Source organism: Rhinatrema bivittatum, chromosome 4 (genome assembly GCF_901001135.1).
Source record: "Rhinatrema bivittatum chromosome 4, aRhiBiv1.1, whole genome shotgun sequence".
NCBI classification, from domain to species: domain Eukaryota; kingdom Metazoa; phylum Chordata; class Amphibia; order Gymnophiona; family Rhinatrematidae; genus Rhinatrema; species Rhinatrema bivittatum.
Window position 1 is genome coordinate 404,313,650 of NC_042618.1, and position 8,564 is coordinate 404,322,213.

The following is an 8,564-nucleotide window of genomic DNA, read 5'->3' on the forward strand; positions in this document are numbered from 1 at the left end:
TAACAGCCCACATAGGGCTGAAACCTGCATGTACAAAGTACACTTGGACTTTAGCCCTAATTTTCAAAACAGACGTGCACACATAAATTTGCTTTGAAAATTAGCGGAACCGCACATAGCATAGCATGCCATGAGTTAACACACTTAAGCCTGCTAAAGAGCAAGTCCATACACATTTGCCCACATATTTTCAAAAATCAATTGTGCATGCACAAATCATTCCCTGCCCCCAACTCTGCTCCTAGTAACACCTCTTTGCAATGCATGTAAAAGTACACACAAAATGGCTTATGCACATATTTTTATATATACAGCCCCCAGCGGTAATTAGCAAAAAGCCCATTTATGCACTTAAAAGCTTTCAATAGTGACCCCTTTAAAAATTACAGTATAGGAATTGTTTTCAGTGATTCTGGATTGATTTGTATGATAATATTTTCTATCTCCCGAATGTGCAGCACTTCCATTCAGTCAAAGGACATCTTGATTAGTATTTACCAACAATGCATATCTCTAATTACATGCTAAATTATATCTTGTTAAATGATTTTGAGAGCTGTTTAAAAAGATATCAAAGATATGACAATGTTCACACTGTCTTGTTACAGTAAAGCAGCTTTTGCCAGTGCATAAGCCTCCTTGAAATGAGAGATTAAAAATATTTTTCTGTTTGTTCCAGCTCATCTAAAACATAAGAGGTACCCCAGATCATTTTGAACTTACTTATTCTACTCTATACCTGTACAAAGACGAAAAAGCACAGATACTAAAGATGTGATGTGAATATGTCCTTTTTTAAAGACAAAAAGGCACTGTCATACAGTGACTCATCCATTTCAAAGCATTAAGACTCCAATTGTGTTCTTATCAATCATTTAGGAAAGCAATGGAAAAACTTTTTATTCCTAAGCTTTTACTTCCTAATTATGACCCATTTCTTCATTTTCAGGCCCATGCAATATTGGTTCGCATAAAACAGGCGCTCATGATTGAGTGCCCGCTCTCCTAACAAGCACCCAGCCACCTCTCCTGGGCACGTGATGAATTATTTTAATGACGGGTCACACTAAAAAGGAGGTGCTAGGGAAAATTGTGCATCCCTATTGCCTCCTCGGCATTGGGTGCACAGGAGAGGTAGCTCTCAGTACGGGCTGGGAAAACGGACGCTGAATGTGAGCGTCCGTTTTCCCCAACCACCAGCACAAGATACATGGCCTGGACCATCTATCTTGTGCGTCTATATTGGGCACCCCAAATTTTTTTTTTTTCCATGACTTTTTTTTTTTTTTTTTTTACTTTAATCTGTTTTCTGTGGTTCTTCCTTAGTATCAGAACAATACTAAGTTTAGGAATCACAGAAAGCAGGAATTTTTATTTTTCCATCGAGCCCTGGAGCACGGCATACCCTTTACACCAGCCCCAGGCTAACATAAATTTGCCGTGTTGCAATGGGCACATTGGCCGCACAGAAATTTTTTTTAATTATGGGGGATTAGCTAATAGCCTCATCTACATGGAATTTACATCTGATGAGTGCTATTATCTACGCACTCAATTGAATGCATGTGTTGGACATGCTAATCCCCCTATTGCATCAGGGGTTATGGACATGTGTCCAATAGCATGTTAAGCCATGTGCTGGCTGCAGTGTATGGAATTGCATCGGCCTATTTATGCATTGGAGCTGTTAATGGAACTTTTGTTTGTTACATTGTATTTTATTTGCATAATTAATTTTTAGCCATAGCCCAGAATTCTTTGCTTTTTATTTCTAAATTGTATTAAATTGTTTTTATATATTCTGTTCCATTGTTTGCTGCCTTATTTTTATTAAGTATGATATATCTTATGATGCTTTTATTTCCTGATCTTGATTTATGTTTTTTATTATTCATCTTCTTTGGAAGTTGTAATCTGAACATACATTAGAAAGGCAGAATATATTTTTAAAATAGTCTCACCCTGTAACCATGACCTATCTTTTATTTATGTGCATTGTAGGAGCAATGCATCCCATCTCTAGGGAGAGAAATCTTGGAATGAAGAAGAAGTTTCTAATGTTATCTCAGCCAAGCAAGAGGTTTAGAATGGATTTTGAAAAGCAAACATGACTAAGAACCAAAAGCAACAACAACAGGAAAACAAAAAAAAAAAGGCTTTGATTTTGGCAGACTGTCAAGACAAAATTAAGATTCTGCAGGATGGCTATTTTTAAATATTAACTCTCATATGATAGTTTTCTGAGGTATTTTTCATTCATTTTGCCCTGTTCTGTAGATTTCCTCTGGCGAAGAGAAGATTGAAGGGGTCGTTCAGAATTGCTTCTGCCACAGTTTGACTCATCTCCAGGATGCACGCAAAGCTTGGTGAATGATAATATTTCTAATAGCTTTGGAAGTTTGGACTTTCACTAAGTGCTTTGCAGATGCATCATTTCCAGTTGTTGAGCCAACAAGCTAGCCTTCCTTTTACCATAGCACTAACTTCTAGTAGCCATATTGGTCCTGAAGAAAAGTGGATTCTCTTTGTAGGTTCTGACATCTTTCATAAGATCAAAATAAAAAATGTCGAAGTAAGATATGTCCATGAACTTTCAAGACCCCATAGGTGTCTTTTGAGTGCCACTTTATGGAAGAGTATAAAGCTGTCCCTTTGCTTTGAAAGAACTTTTTCCCCCGCCTGGAATTTATCACAAATAAATTATTTTTCTCTTGTTAATGGGCAATAGTCTATTTAAAGCAGGTTACATAGGGATATAAACTGCCAATTATTGAATTTGCCTTGCACTAATGTAGTAATGAAGATTATCACTTAGCTAAATGGAGGATTCAGCTAACTAAAACAAAGGATTTTGCTGGATCTTTACCCTGTCATTAATTAGTTTTTAACCCTGACCTTTTTAAGCAATGCACGATCTTTAGAGTTTACCTTTCAGGAATGAAGTTCATTTTTAAGAAACATATTTTCCACTTCTTACAATCTAATGATTCCTTTCACTGATACTGGATATGTGAATCCCATCAAAGCATTAGATATAAAACTTATTAGTGTAGAGCATTCATGGTTACTTTTTCTTTCAAATCATCAATAAAAAAAAGGAAACAATTTATAAAAGGGAGTTGGAGTCACTATAGAATATCACTAGATTGCTGATTTTTTCTTTTCCTTTCTGAAGTTTTAAGTCACTGTTAGAACAGTTACAGAATGATTAAACTATATTTATAGTGTATAAAAATTAATCAAGTACTACAATGACTTGCTTTATTCATAATACTTAATGGTCATGTAATAGGAGTTTTTATTCAGCAGTTAAAGTTCATAAGTGCAGGTTTTACGTGTAGATAGGTATTATGCTGATAGTTTAATTACACACCTTTTGCACACAAAAGGAAATGGGTTATACAGTTTTCATATTAATTAAAGAAGGACTTTTGAGGGAAAATTAACTTTGCAGTCAGCAATATAGACCTGATATTTTTTTTCCAAAATGTTTTTCTTTTTAATACTATTCTTTGGTGTTAAAGCAATAAAACTATAGCAGTTATATGGAATCTAGTTAAAATTTTATGATATAGTTCATGATTTATAAAACATAAAACTATTAAATAAGTGGTAAATAAATTGTGCTGAAATTGCAAGGTCCAGGAATATTTTAGGATCCTGTTCTGCACAGGAACTCTGAAAAATTGTTAGGGCTTTATGTGAAGCAAATGATACTGTACAGAACTAAAACAGACCTAATGGGCAAGGCAAATGAATCTATCTTCTCTCTTGAAAGCTCTGTCTGAGGCAGTAGACAGTAGCCCTTTATGGGGGCAATTTCCAAATTGACCACATTGGGACAAAGTCCATGAGAACCTATCACCTGTGGACCTTGCACAAATTTTCAAAGAGAAAGTATACATGTACTTTCACTTTGAAAATTGCTGCAGGTATAAAGTAGCCCTGGATTTTTTTTAACCTTTCTTTTGTGTGGGTAGATGTCCTACAGAAAACAATGTGCATAGGCTTGAAAATACAATTTACATGCATTATTTTCCGATCCTGCCCATGACATGCCCCTGAGAACACCTTCCCTAAATGTGGCCAGAGATCAATGCATGCATTTTTACCTGTAATGAAGAAGAGCAATTTTCAAACTGCAAATTTACATGTATAAAGCACTATTTATTCATATAAATGGCATTGAAAATTGTCCTTTATAAAATCTAAAGTGGAGATAAACCTCACTTTGACTACCTGTATTTAAAGGCATATATTCGTGAAAGTAGGATAGGCTTAACATTTTGTCTTTAAACTGTTTATTAAAAATGAACAAATATAGTACATGCTTAACAACATAAGAAGAGTGCTGATGCATGTCAAGCTCAACATGTAAAACAGTCAAGTAACACACAAAAATTGTATTTTATACATTTTCCAGACCCTCCTCCCCTTCTTCCTGACTAATTAAATGTCCATCCCAAATTTGTTCTTGTAAGCGACCATTACCTACAAACATGGAGAGAATAATATACAATATAGAAGCTGCTCGGGAAAGCTCCCCACCAACCCTGCCAAACCTCCTTTCTCCCTCCCCCCACTTAGGAATTATCATAGATAGTACACGAGGAAGATTAAACAATAAACCAACAGCCACTACAGACATAGAGAAAGCCCAATAAAAGCGCTGAAGGTTAGGTGTAATTGATCACCTCGCTTCTTGCCCTAGGGGATAGCTGCTGCAAATAGGGTCCCACTCTCCAATTAATTTATCTTAGTTTTAAAAGGATGTGCCATCATCTGGTTATCTATCTGAATTAACCCACAGAGCTTATTCCTCCATTGCCAAAAAGAGGGGATGCCTGCTCAAATCGCACCTTAAGGATCGACTTCTTTCCTATCAAACATGCAATTCTGAGAAAAAGATGAATGCCTTTGCCAGTGACTGTAAACAAAGCCGCCATATCAAAGAGAGCCCCCTCAGGAGTGATACACACAGGCTGCCATAACAAAGACACGAGATAACCGACAAATTTTGTCCCAAAAGGGGTCCAAACACCAGACAGAGCCAGAAATATTGCCCCAATGTTCCCTCTTGGTACTTAACATAAAGATCTGATTTATATAGCCTTGCCAGGGTCAAGAATGCTTTGTGTAATAGTTTGTATTGCAGCTCCCTAAGATTTGCATCCTCCGTCAACCCAGGTATTCTAGCAAAAGATTTGGCCAGTTGAACTCCTGTTAAGTCTGCTTGAAGGTTCCTCTTACACATGTTCAATAAGGAACTATAGCCACACCATTTCCTAGGCCAAGAAGGGATTTGCATATATGAGATATTCCAAGCCTTTCCCTCTCCTCAGTTTGAAAGAATTCCTCAAGATTATCCCTGAAATCATCCCCCAAGTTGGCCGCATAATGCTGCAATTGTAAATAGGTATACAAATATTTGGAATGAAGATTAAAAGTGGTGAGGAGATCTTGAAAACAAAGCAAGCATCTCTGGGGATCAACAGTCTGAGATAAATGGCACAGCCCCTGAACCACTCCCATGCAAAAAGGCCTTATATAGAATGCCCTGGGAGAACTCCAAGTTTCCCTGTATCGAGCTATATATATAGTTTCCCTGAAATCATGCCCCAATTTCTTACAAAGATAGACCCAAGCTTTCTCAGGGGATCTACCAAAAGCTTATGGCATGACATTTGCATCAAATGCATAGTCTTCACATGAAGCAAATAACGAAGCTGAGAAGGGGCAAATTCCATTGGCGTAAAGTGAAATGTATCAAAGATCCGATCTTTAACATGTATTAGTAAACAGGCTATGTTATTTTCTTGAAAGTTTGGAATTCCCAGGCCTCCCTCATGCCAACCTCCCACTAATTTGCTAAGTAGAATACAAGCTCACTTACCCCTCCACAAAAAGCGGGAAAGCATGGCATAGCCTAGTTTGATATCACGTTTCTGAAGTCAAAGGGGGAGATGCGTCTGCAGTACATAAAGCCTCTTCAGCCAAGGTATCATCTTGAATAAATTTGTCCTGTCCGTGACAGAGAGAGTCAAACCATTCCAGACTAGGAATTTGTTTTTCATATCTTTGAGCAGGGGCAAGATATTTAAATCATATCATTGCATGAGGTCTATAGGAAGTGTAATACCCAGATATTGAAAAGATCCCCCTGCCCAATGAAGAGAAAATCTAGATCCCCATAGTGATTGAACCAATCTCTGAGAGGCCATGGCCTCTGATTTATGCAAATTAAGTTTAAAACCTGAGAAAGAGTCAAAATGAGAGAAGTCCATCATTAATGTTGACAAAGAACGATAAGGATCTTGAATATGTACAAGCAGGTCATCCGCAAAAGCTACTACTTTGAACAGACACTTGCCCACTGCTATCCCTGTGATATTGTCATTCTGGTGGATGGCCCTCAAAAGAGGGTCCAAAGAGAGTATAAATAACAGAGGTGAAAGTGGACAACCTTGTGTGGGAGTTCCATTCACCAGAATTTGCGCTGTGGGGTTGGCATACAGCAACTTAAGGGCATTCAACTACATACCAGATATACCAAATGCTGGGAGATTATAGAAAAGATAGCCCCAGGCAACAAGATCAAAAGCCTGTTCAGCGTCAAAGCTGATAAGCAGAGAAAGGTTATTATGGATCCTACCTCACAGCATCAGAACTGAATGCCTGCCTCAAACAAAGCCCACTTGATGATCTGCTATAAGATTGGGTATAAAAAGAGCTAGATGATCTGCAAGAATTTTTGCTAAAAGCTTAAGATCAAAATTAAATAAAGAAATGGGCCTGTAAGATTCTGGAAGTAGTGCATACTTTCCTTTCTTTGGCAGGAAAGTAATCAAAGCTTTATTGGTCTTATAGGGAAAGGACTGGATATCAATTAGGCTGGTGAACAATGCTTGGAAAGACTGTGATATACGGTCCATTAGTATTTTATAAAATCTCCCCTCATAATCATCGGGTCCCAGGGCTTTGTAATACAGGGCTTTCCGAATCCCTAACTGTATCTCCAGAACACTAATCAGTGCATTTCAAGCTGCAGAGGTGTGAGCTAAGGAATAGCAAGTCTACGCATAAATTCCTCTCTAGCAGGTTCATAACCCACTTGCCTGGAATACAGTTGTTGAAAGTAATCAGCAAACACTCTCCAGAGATCCTCATCAGAATTGACAATTTTGTTCCCTTCCCCCCAAAGTTGAGCTATATACTTAGCCCCAACTTACATTTCACCGATGCCAGCAATTTACCTGATTTGCTTCTATGCTGAATCAACTGATATTTATAGTAAAACATGAATTTCTGTGTACATTGGTGAATGAGTGAATTAAGTGCCACCAGGGATGTTATATAGGAGGTCTCTGTCCGTTCTGTCTGCTGTCTAGCTCAGCGTTGCCTATCTATTCACACTTGTCACACAAGACGTAAAATGTTTTGATCTATATCTTTGTGTCTCTTTATTAAAAATGCAATTATCGCACCTCTAATTACCACTTTGGCTGCTTCTCAAAAGAGGGCAGGCTCTGCCATATGTAATCTGTTGTAGTCTTGGTATTCTGACCACTTTTTGTCTAGAAAGGCACGAAAACCAGGATCTCTAGCAAGATGTGATGGGAATCTCCACATTCTGAACCCCTGCCAGGAGTCCGTTCATTGAATATCAACCCAAAGCAGTGTGAGGTCAAAGACCTCTAGAGGACCAATCACAGTGCCCAGGTCCAGTGCCGCATAACTTTATTTTTGCTGTGGATGAGGTGGGACTTTAAAAAAACAACAACTATCATTTCTGAAGAGTTTAAAGGGTCTGGGGTAACTGGGGGGAGTGCAAGCTAAAGAACCAGGGGGGTTGGAGGACCTACCTCTAGTCCAGATGAACTGGTGAAACTGGTCATGGCGTGGACACACACCTGTTATAAAATTCTCCCACTTGCACAGCTCATACCGCAATGTGTGTGGCTGTGCGCACCCAGTTGTAAAATAAGGTACACACATACATGCGCCAATGCTATTTTATAACATAGGTGTGTGTATATGTTATAAAATAGCCGCATCCCTGTACTTTTATCTGAGTAAACATCTCTCACAATACTAGCCCTTGAAAAGACTTTTATAAGCTCACTAGCAATTGTAGTGCTTGATATTTTCTTTAAGGGAACTGCTTCAGGGCAACTCATAACATAGCTAAGATTCATTCATTCCTTAAGGTTGTCTTTTCAAGGGTCCCCACCAGTTCAATCCCAGTTCTCTCAAATGGAGTTCCAAGTACTGGACAAAGTATAGTAGAGCTTACTTTTGTCTTCTAGGAGTCATTAACTGACATATGATGAAATGTAGAAATCTGCACTCTTCTTACATATCCTTAGCTAGTAAAATTTAGACAACTGTCAAGATAGTTTTAACCTGTCTACATGGGGAGGCAGATTTTATAAATTTGCGCGAGTGCGTACTTTTGTTCGCGCACCAGGCGCGAACAAAAGTACGCTGGATTTTATAAGATACGCGCGTAGCCGCGCGTATCTTATAAAATCTGGGGTCGGCGCGCGCAAGGGGGTGCACATTTG